General features: G+C 49.4%; 1 long non-coding RNA gene across 1 annotated transcript; it reads left to right on the top strand.

The window, feature by feature from the left end:
* Window positions 1–1,610: 1,610 nt before the first annotated feature.
* Window positions 1,611–5,843, top strand: LOC130684267 (uncharacterized). The gene is made up of 3 exons (XR_008998464.1): window positions 1,611–2,161; window positions 3,439–4,024; window positions 5,576–5,843. It is a non-coding gene; the product is annotated as an uncharacterized LOC130684267 (long non-coding RNA).
* Window positions 5,844–14,533: the final 8,690 nt, after the last annotated feature.

Here is a 14,533-nt window from a genome sequence, read left to right on the forward strand (position 1 = left end):
TTGGTCCTTGGAGCTTATTTAAACTCTCAGGTGTAAATGACTCATAATGGCTTAACATTTTACCCCTCCCAGGAGGTATTTTTAAGTCTAAGGGGTAAGGAAGAGGGTCTTGAGCATTTTCCTAAGCACCCCTAAAATCATACCAGTGCATTAGGGTAGCCTGTGTCCTTATGGGTATGGTAGAAGCTAGCAGATATTTCAGAGGAGATGAATGGGTAGATGGATGATGAATGTATGTATGGAAGGATGGATAGATAGATGGATAATGGATGGATGGATGAATGGATGGATGGATGGTGGATGGATGATAGATGAACAGATTACCTTTATTTTGATCTCAACTGGTCTTTGAAGTTTGATTCATTTTTTGATTCCTCATAGAGCCAGGCTAGGGTCTGATACATAAGGAAGTTGGTAGAAGTTCAATGAATGAACAAATTAATGAGAGGGAGGTTATGTATGCAGTGGGCCTATGGTTTCAGGTTACTGTTTTGGGTCCTTTTGGCCGAGAGCAACACATAAGCAGACAACTAGAGTTTGTAGTTAGTGGATGCTTGGCTGTCTTGCTGGGGTGAAGGCTATTGTAAAATGTGACCTTGCTCAATTTTATTGACAGCACATTGTGTCAAAGCCACTAGACTTCCATGGAAGCCTTTGTTCAAAGTTTCCTGTTAGCTTTGCAGAGGTTTGTCTTGTGTGGCTTCCTTGTATTAATAACAACAATAACATGGTACTGAGCACTCACAGGGCACTCACTGTGTGCAGATCATTTTTTTAGGCACATTACACCATGTTTACTAATTTAATCCTAACAACAACCCTTTGCTTTAGGCACTACTATTGACCCCATTTTATAGATGGGGAAATGGAGGCTCTGAGACCTTAAATACCCTGCCCAAGGTCATCAGCTCTAAGTGGTGGAGGCCGAATTTGAACCCAGGCAGATGGGCCTCAGTGTCTGGGCATATCCTATAATGTACATCACATCTCCGAGATGAGCTGGCGGTTACAAGCTCGCTGAGTGCTCCCTGCAGCCCTCACAGCTCAGCCACAGCCGCCTGCCACATCCACGCGGACAGGCGGGATTCTTCCTGACCCCCCGTAGGCCTCCGTCTCACCTGGGTGCAGGGGCCCTGTGGAGGGAGCCGGGTCCTGTGCCACCTTTGTGCCTCATGGCCCTGAGGCTGCCCCTTGGACATAGACTCGACATTCACTCTCAAGCCATGCATGTGTCTTCAGGAACCACGAGCTGGGCCTCCAAATGTTCCCGACCCTTGTGTGGGTGGCAGGGTCTGTGTCCAGTGAGGTCCAGAGGTTGTGTGAGGTCCAAAGAGCAAAGTTTGAGGCAGCTGCTGCTTCTGCTTCTGAGGCCTCTTTGGAGCCACGTGGTGAGGCCATGGGAATTCTTCTCTGCTTATGGCAACTGGGGAGCACAGGTCAGCCTTGGGAAGTGAGTCCCCATTTGGGTTAAAAGAACAGCAGCTCAGGGTCTGGAAGGGAGGTTGCTGAATGAGTTGATGGATGGTGCCTGCCACTGATGGAGTTTTCCTCGCCCCTTCATGGAGAGGGCTGAGGTGGGCACCAGGTTGCTAAGGGGCTGGTTTGGGGCCCTGGAACCTTTTGGGTTCCTGGTATGGATGAAGGTGTCTGAGGGGGGACTGTCTTGGTGGAAGAGCCTCCTCCTTCCCTGCTGTTGACTTAGGTGGGCGAGAAGCCGGGACCAGCCCAAGTGCAACAGATGAGGAAACAGCCAACCGCAGAGCCGTCCCTGGCCCACAGTGGGGGTGGGGCTGGACCAGGTGCACGTCCGTGGCGGGGCTGGGCGGTCTCGGGTCATTACTGAGGGGACTGAGGGCTTGCTGACCCGCCGGGGTGCAGGCAGCTGGGAGCGGGCCAGACCATCCACGCTCAGACACAGTCTGGATTTAGAGTTGAGTGCCTTGGGCCTGTTTGGAAAATAAGATACTTTCTCTAGGAAATATCCTGGACCTGCCACAGAGACAAGTGAGGAAAGAAGAGGGTGAGAGTCTGATCATGTATGTGTGAATGTCCATCAGGTTCTAGACTGGAAAATGCCGTATCTTTGGGTTTAAGGTCATATTTTCTGACTTGAAGAATGAATTGCAAAGTCAGATTTAGAGGACTGTCACTTTTTCATCAGGTAAGTAGCCTTAAAACTTGGCCAGTGTATGGGTTCCTAAGGCTGTTGTAACAATGTACTACCAGCTGATGGCTTAAGACAACAGAACTTTATTGTCTCACAGTCTTGGAGGCCAGAAGTCCAAAATCCAGGTGTCAGCAGGGCTGGGCTTCCTCTGAGATTCTGGGTAGACTCCGTCCTTGCCTCTCCCAGCTCTGGCGGCTGTCAGTACTGGGCACTCCTTGGCTTCTAGTTACATCGCTTCAGTCTCTGCCCCTGTCTTCGCATGGCTTCTCCCTGTGTGTGTCTCTCTGCGCACAGCATTTTCCTCTTATGAAGACACCAGTCATATTGGGTGGGGGCCACCATAATGACCTCACCCTAACTCAATCACATCTGCCAAGGCCTTGTATCCAAGTAAAGTTGCATTCAAGGCAACAGGGGCTAGGGGGACAGAATTCACCCCGTAACGGCTATTGATATCTGTGGCTCCTTAGTTACTTAATACTATTTCTGTTATGTGGAATAAGACTGTGATCTTCATTAGGACCAGGAAAATCTCATATGTCAACAGTGATACTTGAACACATGTTAAATCAATAGAGCAAAACATGCCATGTCAGTAATTACAGCAGTCAATACACGTACTTCCAAAATACAAAACAAAACAAGTGCCTGCCTCATCTTATGCTTTGTTTGGTTTCCTGAAGCTGACACTCTGGCTGCCTCGGGACACCCTCTTATCCTGAGATAAGCGACAAAGTGATAATATAGGCCAACCAAGTACCTGTCTGGAAGCCACACAGCTTACTGTGGGAGAGCCCTCATTTCCCATCCATCAACCATGAATTTTAATATTTGCCTGTTTCTTGAAATGACCCTCCACAAATAGCTAGGGTTAATAGCATTTCATGGTCTACCTAGAGAATCAGATAGAATTTTGCTTTATTTGGACATTTCCAAGTAGAGAATAGAGAACTCAGTTGATGGCGAATGTATTTAACAAGGAAGCTCAGTGGGGAACTGAATTAAATAGCTCCTGTTTATGCTTTTACTCTCAAAGGCTAGGTCAGATCTTAGTTCAGGCTGGGATTCCTTGGCACTGTCTGAGCATAAATATATTGGCTAATGCTGGTCAGCTGGTAGGAAATAGGAAGTCTCTGAAATTTAAACAACACATTTGTGAAATATGACCTCAGTTTTTTTTTACCAGGTGCCTATAATTTAGCTGATCTCAGCAACAGACATTTCGACATGATCCTGTATTTGCTAATTGCTCTTTTGTACTCTGGACGCAGGAAGATCTAACCTGGAGGACACAGACAGCAGGAACTTCCCAGCCAAAGTGCCCAGGGATCATGTGGTACGTGACGACCATCACTTACTATGTCTTAAAATATGAAGACATCGAAAGAACTGTAAGTGGGGACTCAAACAGATATTTGCACACCATTTCACTGTGCATTATTCACAACAGCCAAAAGGTGGAAACAACCCAGATGTCCATCAACAGATATGAATGGATAAACAAATGTGGCCTATCCACACAATGGAACACTAAACCTTAAAGGAGAACATTCTGACACCTGCTACAACTTGGATGAAGCTTGAAGACTTACACTGAATGAAATAAGCTATAACAAAAGTCAACTGTTGTATGATTCTATTCATATAAGGTGCCTAGAGTGGTCAGACTCAGTGGACAGAAAGTAGAGTGGTGGGTGCCAAGGGCTGAAGGAAGAGGGAGAGAGAGTCAGTGTTCGATGGGGGCACAGTTTCGGTTTGGGATGATGCAAAAGTTCTGGAGATGGACGATATGATGGCTGCACAACCATGTGAAGGTCTTTCATACCACTGAAGTGTACGCTTAAAAACAATTAAATGGTAAGTTTCACGTTATGTGTACTCTACTACAACACACACACACACACACACACACACACACACACACACACACAGATGTGTCTTAGATGAGTCATTCTGAGTTGGATAGCCCCATCTGGTCTGGTGTAGCAGTCCCTTTGTTTACATAGGAAGGGTCTTATAGGAGTACCTGTTCTCAGATATTAATCAAAGCAACACCTTCCTCCTCTCTGTTGTAGTTAATTCTGAGAGCCACCTGTCAAATCCAGATTCTGGCCCATCTGGGAAATGAACAGCTATCTGCAGATTTAAGGCCATAACCCAGTGGCCTTCCTGCATTGAGTCCTTCTTTCCTCAGGGACGCTCTGTGCAAAGGCCCTGCTCAGCCTCATGCTGGTGGTTCTGACCGCCACAGGAGAGGCAGCATTGCAGGACCCGGTGGGCAGCGTGGTGTCAGGTGGGGCTGCAGACGGCTGCCGGGCCAACCACTGCCATTCTGGACAAAGGCCCAGCCCATCCTGGTCTCCTAATTGCTACCCCCTTGAATATGCTGGAAGCCTACTGACAACGAAACATCACCCGTCTGGGATGCCTTGTGCTGTGTAACTTCTAAGTGTTTTACACAGACAGTTCTGTGAGGTGTCTGTTATCATCTCCAGGCATCTTTCCAGGCCTCAGAACTGGTCATAGAAAGATCTGGGCCTGAATCCAAGCAAGCTTCTTCTTCCCCAGGCTCCAGCTGAGTTGCCAGCCCTCCCTCAAGCAGGTTTCTCTCCGGAAAGGCAATTGTTAGGAACAAGTGGGTTCGGGCTGGAGATCTGCAGGCAGGCAATGAGCAGGTGGTCCAGGGTTCCTGAATGAACAAGTGTGGGTCCCAAGCACAGTTTTGAAAGGTCTCACTCTCCATTACCAAGTCTAACTTGTGTCCATTGCAGCTGAGGGACCTGGGTTGCTTTCCTGGGTCTTGGCCTGGAACTCCTGCAACTATCTCAGTCATATAGATGAGAGAGTCAGAGGCTCTCAGGACATGCGAGACCCCACCAGGCTCTTTCCCAAGGGGACAGGGGCACTCAGGTTAGTGCATTTGATGAGATGGAGTGATGTTTGTTTGTGCCCCCCCACCCCGCTTTCTGCTCCTTTCCTCTCCACACACCTGTGTGCACACACACCCATGGACATGCAGAGGACACACACACACACACACACACACATTCTTTCTTGAAATGACTTTGGCAGAAGCAAAGCCAAATCTTTCTAATTCTCTGTAAATAAGGTAAAAAGGAGATAACTCTGTGCCAGAGAAAGACCTTCTTCTCACCAGGTTGAATTAGGAGGCTGCCTGCCCTTCACCATTTTCAGGACAAAACACAGGCCAATGGCTTCCCTGAGCCCTCACCACAGGAAACTAATTAGGGCCACATGTGACAGCAGGGGACATTTCCAGTCCATGAACTAGGGTCTCAGGTACTCCGAGAACTTCCCTCACAACCTGCTTTCTAAGGCACGTGCCCTGAAACAAGGCGTTGTGACCACTGTCTTCAGCTCTTGGTAATCTGGAATCCCCCTTCTTAGCTACAGGCCTCTCCCAGGAAGGGGTCAACCAGAAAGCAGGAAAGAACACACAGGCTTGTGAACGCAGAGCAGCGTGGAGTGTAAAGTGCCTCAGCCAGTCAACGAAAATAAGAAAGGAGCCCAATGTCAAAGCTGATGTTGTCGTGCTCATTTCCAAGTGCTGTGGGGCTTTTTCATGTTGGTTTCATGGAAATTTATGTTTGTGGAGAAGACTGTGTTTGCTACAGGATCTTGCTGTGTTCATTTAGCCCAGTAATAAAAACCATCTGCCTGAAATTCTTTTTGGACTGAGCAGAGTTATCAACAAATAAGCAAATGGTCATAAACGACCAGGGAAGGCAGAGGGCTGTTTCAGAAGTGGGTGTGTGGGCAAGCCTGAAGCAGATGCTGTAGGCCCACATGTGCAGGAGCTGCTGACTCTGGAGGCATGTGCGAGGCTACTGTGAAAACACACAGCCTTCAAATAAATATGGCGCATTGTGGGAAGATGGGTGGGCATGAACAGGCACCATTCTCTTCTTGAGCACCCACTCTGAACTTGGGGTTTCACTGTGGGGTAGGAACCATAGGCCCCGAAGAGGGGTGAATAGTGTTCCTCCAAAACTCCTGCCTGGAACCTCAGAATGTGAGCTTATTTGGAAACAGGGTCTTGTAGGTGTAATTACCATGAGGTCAGACTAGATTAAGATGGGCCCTAAATCTAATGGCTGGCGTCCTTCTAAGAAGACAAGAAGACAGACACAGGAGTGAAGGAGCCAGTGAGGACGAGGCGGGGGACAGGGAGGTGGCTGCAAGCCAGAGGACGTGATGAGCACTGGAGCAGAGAGAGGTGCAGGAGGCAAGGATGGGCCCCCCGCCCCACCCCGCAGCCTGGAGCGCCTTCAGGGAGCAGGGCTCTGATGGCACCTTGATTTGGACTTCAGGCCTTCAGGACTGTGTTTCAGGCCTCCCTGTTCATGGTGATTTACTGCGGCAGCCACAGGAAACCCATACCGCCCCTTTCTGGCTGGGAGCTGTTTAGGCTGGGAGAGATGCGCATATTAGAACCAAGGAGCATCTGGTCACACTCTGGGCCCCAAGGTAGGAGCTGAGGTCCAGGAGCAGGCAGACTGATCTCGAAAGGGTGCTGCTTGAGCCAGTTTCTTCGTTGGCTGGTTTGTCTTCCTGACAGTCGAGAGGGGGCACCTGGGCTGCACTGGCCCCTCCTGTGCTAGGGGAGGTAAAAGAGCAGCCTTGGAGTGAGGGGCTTGGGGGAGCCTGAGAAGGGGACCATGCCTCAGGGTCAGGGCCACAGCCGGGTCACCCTTCTAGTCCTGGCTCAGTCAGTGCTCTGCGAGCAGAGAGGGCTGCTCTTCGGGCTGCCCTGGGAGGCAGGGCATGGAGGAGAGCTAGCAAGACAGGCTAGGTTTGTGGCTTCTGAGAGCCGACACAGGTTTTGATTTCCTCAGCAACACAGCGTTCTTAGCAGTCGGACATGGGCAAGAAATGATTTTTAGAATTCCTTAGCTCCCATTACCATATAAAGATCCAGGCCTGGAGATTTGAGCTCTGAAATTCGCCTAATTTAGAGAAATCAGGATGCTGAAAGAAAGGGAAGCCCAGTCTTTCTAGCCCTGATGGGTGGAGTGGGAAGGGGAGCCAAGGGAGAAGCAGCCCGTGGTTGCATGTGCTTGTCCCAATCTCCCCCAGATCGAATGTCCTGGCGGAGGGAGCCCAAGGAAAACGGGCTTTTCTTCTGCCCCGTTTGGATTCTGTGGAGGAGACAACCCCCTTCTGACAAGGGGGTGTGTGGGTGTTGGGGGGCACACTGTGGCTGCGGGACAGTGGGGTGGGGTGGGTGAGCTCGAGTCTGTACCCTTACTGCCTTCCTCTCCTCTGCGGTGCGCAGGGGACCAGGGATCCATGCGTGTTCCTGACACAGGGACAGCAGGTAGTGGCAAGCCTTGCTGCAAGGAGCCCACCCTGGCCAGGGATGGGGTGGGCATCCCACCAGACCTGGAGGCTCCCAGGCAGCTTGGCTGCTCGTGAGGGCCACCAAGCCTACTCTCTTAGTCCCTTGACGTTAGCAGGGACATCAGCTGGATGCCCAGGGGCAGACCCAGCCCACACGTCCCTGAGTGGGAACCTGTCTGCACACCCACCAGGACCAGCGCAGCTTCCTGGCAGAAGAGGCCAGTGCAGGGACTGGACAGGACCAGGAAATCTGTCCCCTTCTCATGGGGGCCACAAGCTTCCCTGTTCACCTGCCAGCCGGGTGTGAGGATGGGGAGGAGAAGCAGCTCTGGTGAGAGCAGGACTCTACCAACAGATATGTCCCTGGGGGAGCCTGTTTCCATCAAAGGCGACTCTTTAACCAGAGAGGGCAGAAATAATATCAGTGACAAATTGAAGTCTGCTCTGCAGAGGGGAGAGGAGCTCATGAGGAAGACAGCTGAGGAAGCTTCATGGCCCCGCACACCGATGGTGGAGGCTGAGCCCTCCCCACCTTGGTGTGGAAGGATGGCTGCTATGGGCTAAGCCCTGACACCCCCAAATTCCTACGGTGTAGTCCTAACACCCAGGACCCCAGGATGTGACTGTATTTGGAGAGAGGGCCTTTAAAGAGGTAACTAAGGTGAAATGAGATCACATGGGAGGGCCCTGATCCAATCGACCCGGTGTCCTAATAAGAAGAGGAGGTTAGGACACACACACACACAGAGGGACGGCCGTGCCATGGCAGAGGCAGCCACTGGAGCCAGGCTGCCTCAAGCCACGGGACACCAAGGCCAAGCTGGCAGAAGCCAGGAATCTTCCCCAGGGCCTTCTGGGAGAGCATGGCCCTGCACACAGCGTGATTTTGGACTTCCAGCCTCCAGAACCATGAGAGAATAGATTCAGTTGTTCTAAATCACCCAATTTGTGGTTCATTATTAAGACAGTCTTAGGAAGCTAATATGCCGCGTTAGAAAAGCCAGTTTCCGGAGGACTGTGCCCCACCCAAGTGGACATAAAAGCCTTCCTCCTAAGGACAGACTCCTCCCTATTTGGAACCAGGCAGGGACTTTAGGGCAGAGGAGGTCCCAGGGCCTCTCTATGGGGTGTCCCTTGCTCCCCTTCCTAGTTTAAGTTACCCAACATGGAGTCCTAAGAGCACATGGTCCCAGTCCATGCGGGACTCCCTCCTGCCTGACGGAGAAGCAAGCCGGGGAAGCAAGGAAAAGGGACGGCAGAGGACGTGGGTTTGCTTTGCTTTGCAAAAGGAAGTGGCTCTGCATCTGTTTTCTTTTCTCTTCCCTTCAAATTGATCTTCCGTATCTCCAATAACTCTTATCTTTCAGCAAACTCTAGCAGGCCCAGCTGAGCTGTGAAAATACTGAACTTCAGAGGTTTTGCACAAATCATCTTAAAGGCCTGAGCTAAGTCCAGGAAAGCCGGCGTGGGGCCGAGAAATCACTCCTGTTTCACCACCAGGTAACTGAGACACTGTTGCTCTGCTGAGGTGAGATTCATCACCTTAACTGCCCCCACCAGGGTCCCGCCTGCATTATCCGCCCTGCAGGGCCTGCTGCCAGCCACCTGCTTGCCATTCTGGGGGAGTGATTGCTGGGGAGGCCTCGTGGGGGCTGGGGTTTGATTTCCTCTGTTGCTTTGGGGGTGGTACTAGAGGAAATCTATGGAAAGGGTGGTTTCCATGGGGGTCAGTTTTCACTCTCACCCACCGGGTGTGACAGCAGAGGGTCACTGTTGGCAGAGAGGGGTTGCTATTGTGAGCCAGGTAAGTGTGAGTGGAGAGAACATAAAAGGTACAATAATAGCAATAATAATAATAATAATAATAATGCTTTATCTTGGTCTTGGGGATTAAAAGTTGTCCTTTCCATCTATACAGAATTTTATGTTATGTCTCCTATCTGGGTTTAGCTATGGAAGACCAGTTAAACAACCAGAGGGAAAATTACTTGTATGGTGACAGGTTGGTTGAGTAAAGTAAGATTTCCAGCCTCAAACTGGTTGCATGCATTTAAGTTCAGCAAACATGTTGTGAGTATGTGCTGTGACGAGGCAGAATCTTTGTAGCCGGGAACTTGAAAATGGGTGGGTAAGGCCGACAGCAAAGCTTTCTTCCCTCCAGCCAGGGGAAGACTGGGCACAAGAGGCAGCCTACAGACAGGTGGGAGCCTCCTTTGCTGGGACCCTCGGCACCAAAATTTGCGGATCAAACGCACCCGGCTCTGGAATGGGGCCCAGGCTTGCCGTGTCTGCCTGTCTGCCCAGCCTGTGCAGATGTGCGCCTCGGGGGTGCTGCAGCGCGACCAGGGCTCTTCCCTGCGGAGGGGTCACGGCCTCTCCTTCTAAGCCGCTCACTCGGCATGGCTGCTTTCTGTATTTCAACCGACGGGCGTCTTTGTGCAATCCATCCCCCTCGGTGAAGCAGCCTTTTTCGCAATTTGGGAAAATAAGGTGCCCTGATATGACAGAAGAGCAACCTCTGTGTGGTGGCTTTTAGGAAATTCCATGTTGGGACGGGGACAGAGACATGGTATCATGTCATGGCGAAGTAAGCGGGACAACACTCACCAGTTTGGGGGGATCGATGAATGAACCCCGCAGCTCATGGGAAACTAGCCTTTAGAGTTTTTGTGTGAATGGGGCTATTCTGCCTTCAGCCTTCTCCAATTTTGAATTTATAGGGGAAGTCCCGGGCTATAATTCAGTGAGGAAAATGGGGGCATTGTGTTTTCTCTTTGAAACGACCCAATACCTAAGTGGAAAAACAAGGCCTGCTCTTAACAATCATTTGGTACACATTTAATAACCTGAAAAATCCTTTAATTTCCGGAGGGGGCTCAGAAACCTTTACAAAGCATGTGGCTACTGTGATAGCTGTTTTGGAACTACGGGCCAGAGGTGCTAAGATGGGCAGGGGGGCAGGGGGGCAGCTGCTGCCTACGGCTGCGTCCTCCCAGGACCTCGGCCCCATCTTCTGTGGACACTGCTGGGGGGGCACAGAGGCCAGCAGGGCTCCCTGGGGCTCCAGCCCTGCTCAGTGGGCTCTGCCATTGCTTGGCCGTCCTTCACTCCCCAGAGACCCGCCCTCACCTCCTTTTCTTCCTCAAGCCCCCTGTGTGGTCCTGGCACTGCCATGCTGCCGTGACCAATAACCACAAACTGGGGCGGGACGGGAGGGCTTAAAACAAGAGAAGTGCATCTCTTGAAGTTCAGGAGACTAAAAGTCCAAAATCAAGGTGCCAGCCAGGTTGATGCCTTCTTAGGGCTTGGGGAGGATCTGTCCTGGCCTCCCTCTCAGCTTTGATGGCTGCCTGCAATCCCTGGCATTCCTGGGGTGGCCATGCACCCCCATGTCTGCTTCCGTCATCCCCTCTGTGTCCGAGTCTCTCCTCCCTCGAGTCATGTCGGATCACGAGTCCACCTTACTTCAGTGTGACCTCATCTTAACTCTACCAAGTACATCTGCAATGGACCTGTTTCCAAATAAGGTCATGTTCTGAGGCTCTAGGAACAACATGAATTGGTGGGGGACACTATTCAACTCAGCACACCCCATTCTGCACTGACATTGAAATCCACAGAATTCAACCTATAGAATCGCATGGGCTTCATTCAGGGACACTCCCAGCTTGCAGCTCCGCTCATCTCTGACTGTGACTGTCCCAGCAAGAAGCCTTTCTCTGAATATTACATGCCTACACCCCTCCACCTGAATTTCCAGGCCTCTGCCACCCCATACATGCATCCTCCTCTTGTGGAGGTGGCACCCTCCTACTGCATCTCCCAGCTGCCTGCTCTGCTGGGGGCCCACATGCCTGGTTGGACGGCTTGCCTCCTCCGCCCTTCCAGCCGGGCCCGTCCACTCTTCACGTGCAGCTTCTGCCCACTGGCTGGCTGAGCCAGCACACAGGAGGCCTCAGTTCCTGCTTGCTCCACAGAATGGGATTCCCTGACGCCTTCCTGAGCATGCACACCTGCACTAAGGCCCTTTGTCTCCAGCATCTGAGAGTGATAATTGTGGCAGGTGTCCCCTGCTCCCTGAACTACTCGCTGCCTCTCTGGTTCACTGGCATTTCACTAACAAGATATTTTCGCAGCTAGATTTTAGGTTTTCTGAAGGCCAAGACCACCACAGACCTGTGCTTCTGCCCCCAGCGACAGTCCGGGAACTGACAGCCCTCAGTGAGTTTCCACTTCAATTGCGCACCGATGCAGCCATTTTGCTTTATGGATCTGGGTTCCTCCAGAGAACTGCTTGTCAGGGATTGAGTCAGTTTAGGATGTTAGTACAACATGATTAGGGGTAGAACCGAGTTATTTTATGTGTGTTTAGAGTTTTGAGAGGTGGACCTGTTTAGCATCCGCAAGGCTGCTTGTTAAAAGGTAGGCTTCAGGGCCCTGACCCAGACCTACTGAATCGGGATTTCATGAGGGAAGTACAGGAATTTGTGTTTTCATGTCTGCCCCAGCCCCAGTGCAGGCAATACTCACACATGGTAAAGTTGAGTCTCGGGGATCTAGACACGTAGACAATAAATATTGATTGTAGATGCGCTAGCAGAGCCGAAGACAAACTAGTGACTTATTATAGCTCGTAGAGCCAGCTGGGGCAAAGCCAAAAATGATTTATTGCTTCCTAGGCGATCCATCACTTCAAGGGCTGCCGTGGTCTCCAGATGCAGAGTGACATTCTCACAGAATCAAGGGTTCAGTGGGGAAGAATCTGGGGGTCTCCAGAGTGACCCCACAGGCAGTGCTGAGCCCAGAAGCCTGCCCCAGCACCAAACAGAGCCTACCTGTCTTCCCATGCTGGTTTCCCCTGAGGCGGAGAATCAGAGCATGCTGTACATTTATGTTTGCTTTCCTTTTGGAAACACCTCAGGGCAACTCAGGATAGGTTTGCACAGCGATGTTTGACTTGGCTTAACTGCTAAATTCTCCCTTTTGAGTCTATTTATTGCAAGTTAGCACACAGCCCCATATCCAGGAGCCCAACACCAAGTCTAACAGAATTCAGGACACAGGCAAGTGAAATGAAATGTTGGAGGACTGAATCATACTTCCCTAGACCCGCCTTCTTGGCCTGGAGCTAACCTGAGGTCAGGCTGGGCATCAGGCAGCCGCCAACCTTGTACTGCAGCCCGAGGATGCGTTAGCTGTGGCGCATGCATTACTGCCTGGCCTACAACAGGGTGTGAGGATGATTTCCCAAGAAGGAGATAAATTCCATTTTTTAGCCCCACACCCACAGGGTCACCATTGTGGTCCAGGGCGATTGCAGGCTTTACTGATCTCTCTTAATAGTAGTCTGGACCTTGGTTAAAAGATCGATGTATCTCTGTCTGAAGGGACACACTGCAGGCTCCCAGCCAGCCTCTGGCCCTGCGCAGGGGCTGTTTATGGTGGAAGGAGAAAGATGGAAGTAAGAATATTTTAGGACTTTGTTACTCAGCCATGAGAGAACACTGTATAGAAAAGAGTCCTAGGAATTTTAAAAGCCCAGTTGTTGATTAAATCCAAGGAATCCCAAAGGAGCTAAGCTATTGTTTAAACATGACTCCCATGCCTGAATCTGCATCTTACACACCCGTTTGTAAAGGCTGGAAGGGATTAATGTTGCCGCTCTGCTTTGAATATGCTGGAAAACACCATTTTCTGACTTTCTGCAATGAGCTAAAATCAGTGCAAAGAAACCACGATGAGTAATAATAATCACTATTGTATCGACTGCCCATTCCATGTTCCATGTTTGCACGTTAGCTCAAATAATCCACAATAGCTGAAGTGGGTGTTGTCATCTCAAAATTGCATATGGGAACAAGAGATTTGACAAGTTCGGTAACCTGTATGAGGCTGTAAAGGTAGCAAGTGTCACGGGGTCCTTTCTTCTCCAAGCTGTCTTCCCTGAAATACTGTTTGCCACTGCTGTGGCCTGATGTGGCACCGCATTCTCCTACTCGCCAGCCAGGTCAACAGCAATCATGGCACGCCTGTTGTATGCTTAAGGGCCAGTCCTGAAATTAGCAGCGTTCACCCTTAGCCAAGAAAAGAGTATTGCAGGAAAATATCTTAGATATTTTTTTTCCTTGGTGGATAGGCATTACTCGAGAGGGTTATGGTATGTTAAAGAGATATTACTGTGACATCTTGTAAACTTTATAGCAACTATTTTACATTCATCAGCATTCCTGACCTCATTGTGGCATCTACTGTGTCAATGAGTATGTAAGAATTAAATGCAAGTTGTATATTATTTGATGACATATTAACTGATGATGTCTTTAGGAATGAATTTTTTCTTGAATATCATGGTTTTAGTGTTACCCATTATTGCTTTAATAAGTAGGGTTACTTTACATGCATAGTTATGGTAGTTATAAGAAGCAAGAGTTGTTTACTATAAAACAAAATACTGAGTATTTCTCAACTATTAAAAAATCTATAGAATCTTGAATCTTGAAAGCATTGGATTTGAATGAAAGATGAAGTTCTCACTCAGCTCAAGCTGAAAATTAGAATTAAACATTTGGGCAGCTTCTAAAACTTCCTACTGTGTGGGCCCCATGCTTAGACCAATTAGATATAATCTCTGAGGAGAATGCTCTGGCCAGTACAGTTTAGAAAATTCCACAGGTGATTCTAACATGCAGCCAGCGTTGAGAACTACTGGGTATAGTCAATAATGGATTTTAAACTCATGGAGTTGGGTTTTATTAATATTAATGCATTAGTGTATCATAAAGGGAAAAGATCTAATCATGCTGCAATGAAGAGTTCTGAATATAATGCAATTAAAATATATGCAGTGGATTCAATACAGGCAATAAATCAATAAGTTACAGATACAAAGTAGATGCTCAATAAATATTACTGAAAGAATGACTAAATGCACATCCTAAAAATTTCATATGAGAAATACTTTGACAAAACTAAGAAGTTATCAATTGTAAGTATTGCCAAGAAAGA

Source organism: Manis pentadactyla, chromosome 1 (assembly GCF_030020395.1).
Source record: "Manis pentadactyla isolate mManPen7 chromosome 1, mManPen7.hap1, whole genome shotgun sequence".
Taxonomy (NCBI): Eukaryota; Metazoa; Chordata; class Mammalia; order Pholidota; family Manidae; genus Manis; species Manis pentadactyla.